General features: G+C 41.1%; 1 long non-coding RNA gene across 1 annotated transcript; it reads left to right on the forward strand.

The window, feature by feature from the left end:
* Nucleotides 1-4686: 4686 nt before the first annotated feature.
* Nucleotides 4687-12340, forward strand: LOC125615755. Its single transcript, XR_007346348.1, has 3 exons — nucleotides 4687-5329; nucleotides 8357-8431; nucleotides 10653-12340. It is a non-coding gene; the product is annotated as an uncharacterized LOC125615755 (long non-coding RNA).
* The last annotated feature ends 1608 nt before the right edge of the window (nucleotides 12341-13948 follow it).

Raw genomic sequence — 13948 nt, forward strand, 5'->3', positions numbered from 1 at the left:
GTGGTATTGAGGATTGAATCCACTGCTCACACATGCTAGTCAAGCACTCTACCACTGAGCCACAACCCCAGCCCATGAATACCCTTTTTGACAATATATCCAAACCTCAGGTCTTCAGAGGGATAAATATCACTTACTCTCCAGATCACACTGTGTGGTGCTGGCCATGAGCTCCCCCTCAGGTTACCTGCTGCTCTAAGACTACTTCCTCCTGGTTGACGTCATCCAACCAGGACAACCTGACTCTCTTTTCCAGGAATTTGGAATTGGGGTTCTGAGCCAGGTGGTCTGTCTTTCAATGTAGCTGAACACTTGGGGGCTCAGAGCAGAGGATAGAGAACAGAGAAAGCAACCACACAGAGAGAAGAATCCAGCAGGTGGATACCAGAAAGGGGAGACACCGAATCCTGCGCAGGGCTTTCCAGTTCTTCTGTTACAACTGAATTTCCTGAGACCCCTGTATCCTTATAACTTATTCCCCTGCTCTTTTAAAAATTAGCTTTAAAAATTAAAAATAACAGTTTCTGTTATTTTGGAAGAAGATGGAAAGAAATGGATTCACCAGAGTTTCTAAGGGGCTAAGGAAGGTAGGAAGTGGAAGAATGTACTTCCCAAGAGGCTGAAAATGTGAGGAGCAGGAGTTGAAGGTGGAACCCTGCTCCCCCTATCGTAACTTCCCACAGAGTTACCATCCTCATGAAATGCTGAGTGGGCCTCAGTTTCTTGTAGAAACAGAAAAGGAGATGGAGTCTGATATCGGCATGTTTCTCTAAAACATTGTGGGGGGGAGGTGGCAGGGTGAAGGCAGAGGAAGATGAGGAATGAGGGCCAGAAAAAACACAGGGAGGAGATGGACCTACCTCAAGCTTCAGAAGTGTGGTTCAGCGCAAGTTCAGCCAATCCAAGAGACTGGAAAACTTCAAGCACACATCTGGTCTATCAATTGAAAAATCAGTCTCCCCTGAATAATACTGCAAAGTTCATTCTTTTTATTTTATTTTATTATTATAGAAGAAATGTATGGAGACATGCTTATAAAATTCTGACTTATATATGGAATAGAAAAGTAATTCCTCTTCAACTCCCAGATTCTACGAGGAACCTGGCTAAGCCCTAAAGGGGCCAGTTATGGGTGAAAAGTGTTCTGCTGTAGACAGCAGGTAAGACATAAGAGGATGGCACTTTCCTTCGCCCCTGGGAATCCAGATCAATGCCTGGGCCAGGACTTTTTTTTTTTTTTTAGGGTAAAACACAGAGAGTTCACACACACACACATACACACACACACACAGCTTTCCTCATCAACATCTCTCTCCAGAGTAGTACGTTTGTCATGATTGATGATTCTACATGGATAGCTCATTAACACCCAGTTCACATCACAGTTCACCCTTGGAGTTGTGTTATTTTATGGGTTTGAACAAATGTTTAATGACATGTGTCCAACATTACAATATCATACAGAGGAGTTTCAGTACTCTCAAAATGCCCGGTCCTTTGCCTATTCAATTCCTCCCTCACCCTTTCTACTGGCAACAATTAATGTTTTATTGTCTGCAGAGTTTTAACTTTTCCAGAATGTCATGCAGTTGAGCTGGGCCAGTTTATGCCAAAGCAGCAAGGGCCACCTAAGTCCACCCACCTTGCCCACTCATCTGGTCCCACACTAGCCAGTACCCCACAGGAGAACTGGATGAAGCAGCAGCTACTTACTTCAAATTCTCCCTTCATTGCCCAACCCTTCCGAACTCTTTAAATACATTACTGAAAAAGTTGCCTTTTACAGATAAAAATTTGCCTTTATCAACTATTTTGATATACAGCTTTTCCATTTACTGAAGGTGTCTCTCAATTTGAGGATTGGTTTATCAGTTCTGGTTATGTGAAGACTGTATTTGTTTGGGGGAAAGACTATGTTCTTTCACCAGGAAAGAGTTATCAGACAGCAGCTATGGCTACAGTTTAATTCATTTATTAGTTTAAAAGTAAATGTTTCTAAAAATAGATCTGGTAAAAAAAATAGGATGAATCAGACCCAGTTTTCAGAAAAATTAATTTTAGATTTAAAAAAAAACCTTTCACTTTTCTCACCTACAATCAGACCTTTATCAATTTCTTTCGCCTCCCCCTGCAAATTAAAAATCATCAATTTGTTAGCCTATTGTTATGGTTTAGATATGAGGCATCCCTCAAAAGCTCATGTTTGAGACAATTCAAGAAAGTTCAGAGTGAAATCATCGGGTTATGAGAACCTCAACCCACTCAGCATTAATCCCTCCCAGGGATTAACTGGGTGGTAACTGTAGGCAGATAGCAGTGGCTGGAGGAGGTGGGTCATTGGGGGTGTGCCTTTAGGATACAAATGTTGTCCCTGGAAAGTGGAGCTCTCTCTCTTTCTTTCTTTCTCTGTTTCTTAATGGCCATTACCTGACCTGCTTTCCTCCACCACAGTCATCTGCTATTTTGTTCTATCCTTGACCTGGAGTGAGTCCTACACCAAGAACTAGTGACATTGTAGTCCATATAAATGAAGGTTGATAATTCTTGGAGATGGAGGTTGAACTGGAGGCTGTTTCTATGCCTGATAGTCTTGCTACATAACCTTTCTCACTGAAATTCCCAGAAAAGGAAGGAGACATTTGTAAGATATAGATAGATGTTATGAGAACAAGCCACTTGGAGTCCAGGAAAAATCCTCCACTTGACCCTTGATCTTTTTTACTCAGAGATTGGCTTCCCAATTTGGACATCCCTGAGGCCCTTTGCTTCTTGTTTTTCCTAGGTATCTGATCCTTGGATATTTTGCAGCTCATTTTCACTTCTATTAGAGAAAAACAATAGGGTACTGTGCTAACCATATTAACCAAGTAAGCTCCACACTAAAGATGACCACTGGTGGGCATGGTGGTGCACACCTTTAATCCCAGCTACTTAAGAGGCTGAGACAGCAGGATGGTAAGCTCAAGACCAGCTTGGGCAAATTAGTGAGACCTTATCTCAAAATAAAATAAAAGGCTGGGGAAGTAGCTCAGTGGTAGAGCACTTGCTTAACATGATGCAAGGCCCTGTGTTCAATCCCTAGTACAAAAAAGGAGAAAAAGAAAGAAAGAAAAAAATGAAAACTAATAACCCCTAAAACTTGCCTCTATTTGCTAACTTATGAAGACTTGAAATGATAACAAGTTAATGCTGATGTCTTACTTTAAGATTTGGGATTGTATTAGAGATATCCAAAGAAACACAACTGATGGCAAATATAAAGATCGATAGAAAGAGGTTTATTATGCAAACTGGTTCCCACAATTAGGAAGGCTAAAGAGTTCCATGAGCTGCCATTGCAAACTGCAGAAGCAGTGAAGCCGGTGTGGTAGTTCCACCTCAAATTCAGAGGCCTGAGAAACGGGAGGGGGCATTTGTGTAAGTCCCAGTTTGAGTCAAAGGCCTAAGCATCAGAAGGCCAATGTCCGAAGGCAGGAGAGGACAAATGTTCCACTCAAGCAGAGAGAGTGAATTCTCTCCTTTTTTGTTCTCTTTGACCCTCAAGGGATTGGATGATGCCAGCCCATGTTGGTGAGAATGATCTTCTCTACCATGTCTACCAATTCAAATCTCTTCCACACACCCTCACAGACACGGCCGGAAGTAAGGCTTTGCCAACTCTCTGGGCATCCCTTAGCCAAGTCAAGTTAGCACATTAATAATAACCTGTACAGGGACTGTGTGTGAGTCTGGGGTCCAACTAACAACTGAGAACAGATGTTCTCGAAGGTGAGAGGGGAGAAGTTTGGGGCAGGGGTGTGGTATGTGCTGGTGGATGGTAAAGGGAAGAGAGGAGGCTCGAGGTGCTGCCTGTCCTTCTCCAAGCTGCTGCCATCACATTTAGCTTAGGAACCATGAGAGTCCTCAGGAAAGAGCAGCCCCATGTTCTTAAAACATGGGGCAGTATGTTACCACGTTGGAAACAGGTTAAAAAGTAAGGGAGAAGTGAATGCCAGAAAATCTTGCCCTGCTGAAGAGGGCGGGGGCTGGGGGCTCAGGGACTCCTGGGGCTTGTTGTGAACATGGAGTTTGTCCAAGCTGATTAAGTGGAATTAACTCCACAGTCTGGGGTCTTACAACCTCCTGTTGCTCTCATCTCTCCAAACCCTTATTTTACCTCTTCAGAGCCTCCTGGTACCCTGAGGAATTTATTAATGAGGTCCAATTATGGAAAACTTCAGGGTTTTAATCAACTTTGGATGTGGGGACTAAGGGGTCCAGCTCACCCCCCCCCCCCCACCCAAGAATACGTACAGTAAACAAGATTTAAGATGAACCGCACACTCCATTTCCCTGGGTCCCCCACCTGCAGCCCTCTCACCCTTTCCAACCATCTATAGCAACCCCACCTCCCCTTTCCCTCCACTTCACCCCCACCCCCCAGCTTTCACACAGAGCAATGGACTTCAGTTGCCCCCCATTTAAAAATCTGCAGGACAAGCAGAGAATTGCACTCCAGTAGCCGCGGCTGGCTTCTGTCCATGCTCCCCTGACCCTCCCTCGTGGTTCTTACTTAGGTATTCTGGGGAGATTTTTCCTGGCCATTTCTACCCTCATCTACCGCAGCAAACAATCTTTGCTTCCTCCTCCAGAATATTTTTGAAGACAGATTAGAGGCTTGAAAAAATACTTGGAATAACTCTTTAAACAGGTTTCCCAACACTGGTGGACGGAAACAAAGGCAGTGGGTGGGAGAATCAGTCCCAAATAGTGTTCTGTTTACCATCCCCTGTTGCCTCTGGCCCCATGCAGCTTGGGTTCTCCCTGCTTGTGGAAACTCTGCAAACTTCCAGGGCTGGGTCTCTGTGGAGCTCCTCACCCTGGGAGACAGGGGCCCCTCCACCAGCTGCTGTGGGAATGCCACATCTGGTATTCCTGCAGCCACTTCCTCTCCAGGGAGAAGGTTGGTCTCCACCCTGTGCGGTTGCATAAAATGATGCTGGGCTCCTGGGAGCAAGCGGCTGGGAGCTGCTGACATCCTCCAGGCTCCTGCAGGGCTGGAGGCTCTGCTCAGCTGATTAAACATTCCTCATCTAGGAAGACATTTAAAGGGACCATCATGTGGCATGGCCAGGCTTTCCGTAGCTGAACATTGTATTTCCTAAGGCGGAAAGCACAGTTTTTGTTTTTGTTTTAAATGCAGCTAAGTAGGCTGGAAATTGGCCTTCAAAGCTGGGAGCCTCAACCTGCCTTGTGGAAGAAGCCTACCCTGTCCACTCTAGGTATAAGGGTCCCCTTGAGTGAGCCAGGATTCTTTTAAGTTGCAAGTGATTGAGAAGACACTCTGTAGGTGAGAGAAATTTGGTATTGTTTTGTTTTGTTTTGTTTTGTTTTGCTCCTGGAATTAGGGTGGGAAATATAGGTAGGACCCAGGGATCAGGGGAAACCTATGATGTATTGTATTTGGATCATGTTGATTCTTGAAAGCCACTTGTCCAGGTTTTCAGTGACTTTGTGAGTCGGTTGTTAAACACAACCATTACTAAAAATTAAATTATAAGATCATGATTAAAAATTATATTAGATGCAAAGGTAATAAATTCTAAAATCTTATCATTTCCTCATGACTTTACTGCATTTTTCTCTCTCCTACATGTGTGAATCTTTATATCTGTGGTGTCTGTAGGGTGAAAACACAATATGATTTGCTCATCTCTCCCCAACACCAATGATGTCATTTTGGAAGTTTGACGTTGGTCAAGGCAGAAGCATTCACACTGTAGAGATTGACAAATGCTACAAATCAGGACTTGATCTTTTGTTGATTCCCTAGAGTCTAGACTTAAGAAAGCGATGAAAAAATGTTGACAATGCAAATTAAACTTGAAAATGTGTATACATCTATACTTGTTACTTTGTGAATAATATCCAAAAATTGAGAAAAATGTCTGTTTTTTTAAAACTATTAACTGATTTACCAAAGAAGTCAGTTATACCATTAAAAAAATGAGTAAAATTCTACCAATGTCTTTGCTGATTCCCTTTCATCTTACATAAAGAAAATTGCTAACCAATTAGAGAAATGCAAATTAAAACTACACTCAGATTCCATCTCACTCTAGTCAGAATGGCAATTATAAATAATACAAGTAACAATAAATGTTGGTGAGGATGTGGGGGAAAAGGTACTCTCATACATTCATTATTGGTGGGACTGCAAATTGGTGCAACTGTTACTGCTGTTGACCGGTGACGAGTCCTTGCTTCCCCAATGTTGAAGAATAACCAGAGAAGCATGCCTAGGCAAGGTCAGAGTAGAAATTAGAAGTTTATTAAAGGACAGCAGAAAAGACTTCTCCCAGAGGAAGAAGGGGACCCAAGAGGTGGAATCCATGGAAGTGCGGTTGTCTCTCCATTTTATAGTTTTGGGTGATGGAATGTAGGTGGGAAGGCCCGAGGGGTGGGACACAGGTGGGCCAAAGAAGTAATCTGGGCACTTCCGAGTCAGCATCTTCAAGTTTGCTTGAAGATGACTACCTAACTTTAAATCTGGCTTCACAACCACTCTGGAAAGCAGTGTGGAGATTCCTCAGAAAACTTGGAATGGAACCACCATTTGACCCAGCTATCCCACTCCTTGGTCTACACCCAAAGGACTTAAAATCAGCATACTACAGTAATGCAGCCACATCAATAGCAGCTCAATTTACAATAGTCAAGCTATAGAACCGACCTAGGTGCCCTACAACAGATGAGTAGATAAAGAAACTGTGGTATATATACACAATGGAATATTACTCAGCCATAAAGAAGAATGAAATTATGGCATTTGCTGGTAAATGTCTGGAACTAGAAACTATCATGCTAAGTGAAATAATCCAGTCCCCCTAAACCAAAGGCCAAATGTTCTCTCTGATATGTGGATGCTAACCCACAATAAGGGAGGATGAGGAGGAGAATAATAGAAGTTCATTGGATTAGACAAAGGGGAACAAAGGGAAGAGGGGGAGGGAAATAGGAAGGTCAATAGAATTAATCAGACATAACTTTCCTATCCTTGAATAAATGACCAGGGTAATTCCACATCATGTAATACTACAAGAATAAGATCCTAATTAGAATAAATTATACTCCATGTATGTATAATATGCCAAAATGCATTCTACTGTCATATATATCTAAAAAGAACAAATAAAATTAAAAAAAATTTTTTTTAAATTGCTGACCAACATTCATGTCAGAACTATACTTGGACTAGGTGTGGTGGTGTACTCCTGTAATCTCAGCAGCTCAAGAGGCTAAGGCAGAAGGATTGCAAAGTTCGAGGCCACCCTGAGCCACTTAATAAGGCCCTGTCTCAAAATAAAAGGGCTGGGGATGTGGTTCAGTGGTTAAATGGCCCTGGTTTTGATCTCTGGTACCAAACATGCAAATAAACAAAAAGGAACTACACTTGGAGAGTTGGTTGTTAAACATTTACCAGCAAACCACTGAATGGAACCATAGTCACTGAAGTCACAGGTGCTTTTTAAAAAAAAAAAAATCTCTTTTTCTATTTATTTCTCCATACTGACTTTATTTCCTCAGACTAGCATCTGACAAGAGGCTGGAGGTATGTCTTCTGGAAGCTTCAAAGTTCACATTTCTCAGTTTCATTTCACTAGAGGGTAAGAAGGAAGGAGCACTCTCCCCTTAGTTCCATTTGAAGAAACCATGGAAGAACTGATTGGTTTGATTTGTATCACATGAGCGGGAATGCAGTGTGACTGGCCCAACAGAAGCACACAATGGGAGTGTGATGTGTGTGTATCTGAGTGTGTGTGTGTGTGTGTGTGTGTGTGTGTGATATTGAAGACCCGATCCTCAAAAGAAGAAGGGTTCGTGTTGCCAAATATAAATAAATAAATAAATAAATAAATAAACAAACAAATAAATAAATAAATGAAACAGTAGTTCTGGATAAATGAAACAATAGACATTCTTCTTTTCCTCGTGTGAGTTTAGGCAAGTTACTTTATCTTTCTGATTCTCAGCAAAATTGAGAAAATTTGATTGTTTCATGGGGTTCTTGTGAGGATTAAGTAAAATAATGTGTATGTAGCATTTTGCATATGGCAAATATTTAAGTTATAGTTGTTGTTATAACGCTAAGTTCACATCATTTTTCCTAGATTGTAAACTCTGACAGACCAGATGTCTCGCCAATCTTTTATGCCACTTTTTTTTTTTTTAAGCATCCTAAGAAGCATTTTTCTTATATGGCAGACACATACATGAGTATTTTTAGAAAATTATAATAAATATTTACAGCAATATCATCTCCACTTAGGCTCTAATGTAAACCAACTATGCTTATTCCCTACTTATCATTTATTAGATAATGGAAACCACATCCTTGGTCTCACAAGTCATCAAGAAGTTCTAATGGGTTACGTGCTTCTTTAAGCAACAAGTAAGTACACATGGCTGGGAAACCCGATTTTGTCTTCCAGTCTACAGGAAGACCAAACAACGAAAAGAATTCTCTGCGATCTTTGATCTAGGACACATTTGCAAATAGCCACTTGCGTGCAACATATATTGTTAGTTTGTTATTAGGAATTTTATTGTTTTATACTGCCTTTGTTGAGTAGAGGGAAAGATAATCATTAGGTATTGGCTGTTGTTTTATATTTGTGTTCAACAGGGGGCTGGAAGTCACTGGACTGAGACTCCAAGTCTTGGGAAGTAGGGTGAGCTGTTATCTTTAGTTAATTCTATCCAGGTTCCTTAAATTCTTGATATGGTTTAGATATGAGGTGTCCCCCCAAAGCTCAAGTGTGAGACAATGCAAGAGGGTTTAGAGGTGAGGTGACTGGGTTTATGAGAACCGTGACTTAATCAGTGAATTTATCCACTGATAGGGATTAACTGGGTGATAACTGTAAGCAGGTAGGGGGTGGCTAGACAAGGTGGGTCACTGGGGTCTTGCCTTTGGAGTATATATTTTGTCCCTGGTGAGTGGAGTTTCTCTCCTTCTTTGCTTCCTTGTGCCATGTCCCCAGCTGCTTTCCTCGACCACACACTTCTGCCATGATGTTCTGCCTCATCTCGGTCCTGAGGAATTGAGTCAGCTATCTATGAACTGAGACCTCTGAAACCATGAGCCTCCAAATAAACATTTCCTCCTCTAATTGTGTTTTTATCAGATCTTTTTGGTCACAGAGGCAAAAACAAAAACAAAAACAAAATCTGACCTTAACAGCTCTGGAGGAAGACCTAAGACTCTATGTCCTGGGAACCAGAGTGAACTATTAAATCTGGTTAGTTTTGTCTGAGTCCCTTAAGCTCAGAAAAAAGCATCCTGCACTTGCTTTGCCTGTTTTTACTTCCATTCTTTAGAAACAAAAGTATCATTCTTTGCTTCCAGACCCTTCTATCTGTCCTGCCAAATCAGGACAGGTCCCACTCCCAATTTTTAGAACTCATTTTTATCATTTTTTTTTTTTCCTGAATGATCCAAGACAGCTCTAATTAGTTTTACTAGCTTTCACTCCAGTCCTAGCCTTGGGACTAGGGGGACCCACTTATGTTTGTGGGCAGTTAAGATTTTGGTTTGTTTCTGTTTCTTCCATCAAAAGCAATTCATTATAGAAGCATAGCAGGCCTGGTCCTACAGGGCTCTGCTTGCTCAGTAAGGCATTCATGCTCAATGACTCCATCTGGGTCAGATCTTTCTTCCAAGGGCAGTTAACTGGGCAGCTGACAATGACAAGCTGAAGCACCCCCCCACAACAGGTCGTCTCAGGGTGAGAATCCTGTGCTTCTGCTACACCAGTTGTGATTGTCCTTTCTTGTGTCTTCTATGTTGGGATGGAGTCAAAGCCCTTTTGGTTTTGTCCAAAGATGTTCATGTCAACAATAGTTATTCTTAAAATGCTCTTTAGTATATATGCAAAACCTCCATATTCTGTTACAGTGAGCAATTGGAACATCATTTTTCCCTCTTGCTAAATTTTATCCCTTGAATTCTGCTGAAGTGATTTAATTTTCTCCAAACCACCCTCTCATGTGCTTCCCTGATAACTTTCTTTCCTAGGGTGACAAAGCTAGTTGTGGATTTGCCTATAAAGATTTTTAGTTCCAGGAATAGAGGATAACTTACCTGTGTTTTGCTCTATGGCTGTTTGGAGCAACTACTTCTCTAGTTCTACTTACAAAATGGTGTGCTAGGCCAAAGGCAGATCGCTGTGGTGAAATAGAAAGACCAGCCATAGAAATAATGGAAGCTACCATATACTGAGCATGTACTATGGCTCTGTGACTTCTATTGCACTAGGGACTTAAGATATGTTGTTTAGCCCTCAGAACATCCTTATATTATTGGTGGCATTTTCCCCATTTTATTGATGAGGAAACTGAATCCCAGAAAGGCTAAATAAATGGCTCAAGCTTACACAGACAGTAAATGGCAGAGCCAGGATTTGAACTTGGCCCCTTTCAGGCTCAGCCCAGTCCTCTCTTCACTATACCGCATTGTTTTTCTAGTTGGGGGGAGAGAGATTTGGGGGATTACCTTGAGGCCTTTCGAATTACACTAAGCCAGTTTCTGTCTGTCTCCAAGGAGTTTGGTGTGTGGTATTTGCCTTTGGTTCATGGTCTTATCATCACTGTTTTGCACTGATTCTCCACAGGGTTTACTCTTTTTCCCAACCTGGGTCATGAACAGAGTGTTTGTGAAGTTCTTGTTCAGAATCCTGATTACAGATGAAAACCAACATGGACCAGCTTAAGAAAAGATGCTCCTTGGAATAAATGGGTGCTCCTGTGGACTGGCAGAGCTGACTGGGTCAGGGGGCACGTCCTACACAAGTCCAAACCAGGACTAAGAAACAGGTCACTGATCCCATGACTCTGCCCTCACCCCTTTCACCCAAACTATTTAAAGAGGAGCATAAAAAAGGAAGACTTTAGGCAAAACCAAGACAAACAGAAACACAATGTAATTCAAGAACACATTCCAAATACCTGCTCTTTAAACCTTTCCTTTTACACCTTAAGTTAATTCCACTTTACTCCAGGTATGTGTGAAGTAGTTCTCATTATGTTTTAGACATCTGGAGTTTCCTAAAACTCCCTGTTCATCTTCTCTTCTGAGCAACTTGTATTTACCACCTTTTCTTTCAACCTGTTAGGTATTTCCCTGCCTACTTGAGTTCATAACCAATTTTGTGTTTTCTCATTTAAATTTCAGTTTAATGTGATAACACAGTATGTTACTCTGGTCTCACTTGAAAAGTTAAATTGCTACATGTTTGTTTTGTGGCTGTTCTGTCACAGCACAGCTTTCTGCTCTGGGGGAGAAGGGAATAGGTTCTGACAGGTCCCACTCTCAACTAACTTATCATCTGATCAAATAAAATGTGATTGTTTCAAAATTGGTCTTGGGTCAAATAGAAATGTTTCCCACAATGATTTCAGGCATCACTTTTCAAATGCTTTTTTAAGACTTAGAGCCTGTTGTAATTAGGAATTTTCAAAAGATTCGGTCCAGTAAAATCTCCCCTAGTGTCTCCCAGACTGGTTTCCTCCTTCTCTGAATGTTTTTTATGGCAGGTAGCACACAATTTATTTGTTGCCGGATTGTTTGTAGTGTGTTGCTCTTTTCTGCATCCAATTGAAGCGTGACCGTGGGAGGCAAGGGCAGTGATGGTGACTTTCCTGTCCTTCATATCTGCTCGAGTGCCAGACAAAGAGTTGACACAAAGCTTTGCCTTCGAGGCTTACAGGTTGAAGGCTGTAAGAAATCTTTATCTCTCTAATGTCTACACATTTCTGGCCTGCTGCTTTTCATCTGCCCACAATGGAGAAAACTTGTTAGAACTGTGGACCAAGTAGGAGTAACTTAGCTTTGAGTCACATCCTGCAAGATCTCTTATCCCTGAAATTCACAGCCACGAGACATAAGTGTTTGACATTTTAATATCTATTTTGCTTACTTGGAAGCTTCTCTTCTCCAATATTGTTCTTACCTTTTAGTTATTACAATGTTTTGAACCAGCCAAGGTCATTAGACAATTAAGTCCTGAGTAAATACCATATCACTATCATGGCCCTCTAAGCAAATTCACAAATGTATTTTTATTATCAAATCCAGAAAATGGGGACTCCTTGATGGGTGACTTGGCTAGATTTTTGGTAGAGGAATGAAAAATCTAGTAAAATTGTGACACTTAAAATCCAAAGTATACTATTTTGTCTTTAAATAGTTGAAAGGAGTAAAAGATTACTTTCTAAAAAATAATTCACACAAATCCATAAACTATAATTAATACATTAAAGTATATATATAAGATAATTTTATAGATCAAATCTTTTTAACAAATCCCTATAATGAATAATTTATTATCTGGTATTTAACAAAGTGATTTAATCCATAACAATATTCTTCTTTGGTAATAAATATAGAACTTGGGGAGATTTAGCAAATCAACCCAGGTTATTGAAGAAAGAGGATTATAATTGTGCTTAAATAAATGTTTTACATCCAGAGATTCACATTTATTTGGGACAAAATTGGAGCTATTCTTATGGAAAACCTAAGTTGGCTTGGGTAGCATGAGCATTGGAGATAGAATTCTTCTAAAGAAGACAACTCCACTAATATTTATTGAATGTCTACTATGGGCAGTATTCCCAAGTAGAACTTTGCTGAGAGCCATAGCCAGTCAGAATGATGCATGGCATTTTTGCCAGAATGGAGTGGTTGAGAGGTGACGCCACAAGCTATTGATGATAATGGTTATGTTAAGCTGTGTATTCAATTGTATATTAGACCCCTGCTGTCCGCCTCAGCCTGCTACTTTGGAGTTCTCACAGGAATCCCTGGAGAGTTCCCATTGGTTGGGGAAGTGCTGGAGGCGGGATTTCGGGAGGAGGGATTTCCGGTTGGTGTGTGGTGTATCTCCCGGGAGAAGGCCGAGTGCGAGGAGTTCGCGGGGATGTGGAGAATAAAGGAGTTCCTGTTTTGAACCTACAAGGCTGTGTGGCGGCTCAGTTATTTTGTGCCCCTCCAGACTGTGGCAGAATTTCAACCAGATACAATACAGTTTAGTTCCAAAGATCCAGTGAAATTAAGGATGTAAATACCCTAAAGCAAGTATTTATTGGCTGCTTAATGTGTGTGGATAACCATAGTATTATTTTACATTCTTGATCGTAGAGGAGCAAATTAAAGCTCAGAAAGTTTGGATAATTTGTTTAAACATCAGAGCAAGGTTATATAGTCAGTCTAACTCAAAGGGCTGAGCTTCCTTTTATATGACTGCCTCCCATGTGGCTGCAACTCGAATTTCCTGCCCTGATAGAATCCCTTCTGCTTTTCATTGGGCTGGGGGTGGGGCAACAACCTGGGGAAGGGGTGCCACCCACAACTACGTGGGTCAGAGACAGAAAGGCTCCAACTTCAGCAATGGCCAAGGTGCCTTAAGGATGGGTATTCTAGCTCCCTGACTTACAGGAATTTTGAGAGAATTAGCACTGGTATTAACAAGAAGCGCTTTGAGCATTTCAGATGAAAGGCTCTAGGTGAGTATAAAGTGTGGCTATTAGACACTGGCATGGAATTTTATATGAAGGAGAGTGCTTACTAATTATAAGACAGCTACTCATTTGTAGATTTATTTTCTAGATTAATCTCTCATTGGCACTATATTACAAGGACTAGAAAAGTGCCCAGAGGTTTATGACCAAAACTCAAAAGCTAAGTTTGCATGTCTTAGATAGGACTATCTGCTTAAAACAATAAAAAATAATAATAGTAATTACAATAAATCCTGTTTACACCTTGCCTTTGCTTGAATGTCTTCAGAGTCTCTGCAAAACAACCCTCAGTATCTCCACTGGTTGGTCAATAACTTATGTGAGCATCTAAGAACATTTTAGCAATACTAGAACTAACAGGAATGAATTAGGCATTGTCTGTATTTGG

Source organism: Marmota marmota, unplaced genomic scaffold, assembly GCF_001458135.2.
Source record: "Marmota marmota marmota unplaced genomic scaffold, marMar, whole genome shotgun sequence".
Taxonomy (NCBI): domain Eukaryota; kingdom Metazoa; phylum Chordata; class Mammalia; order Rodentia; family Sciuridae; genus Marmota; species Marmota marmota.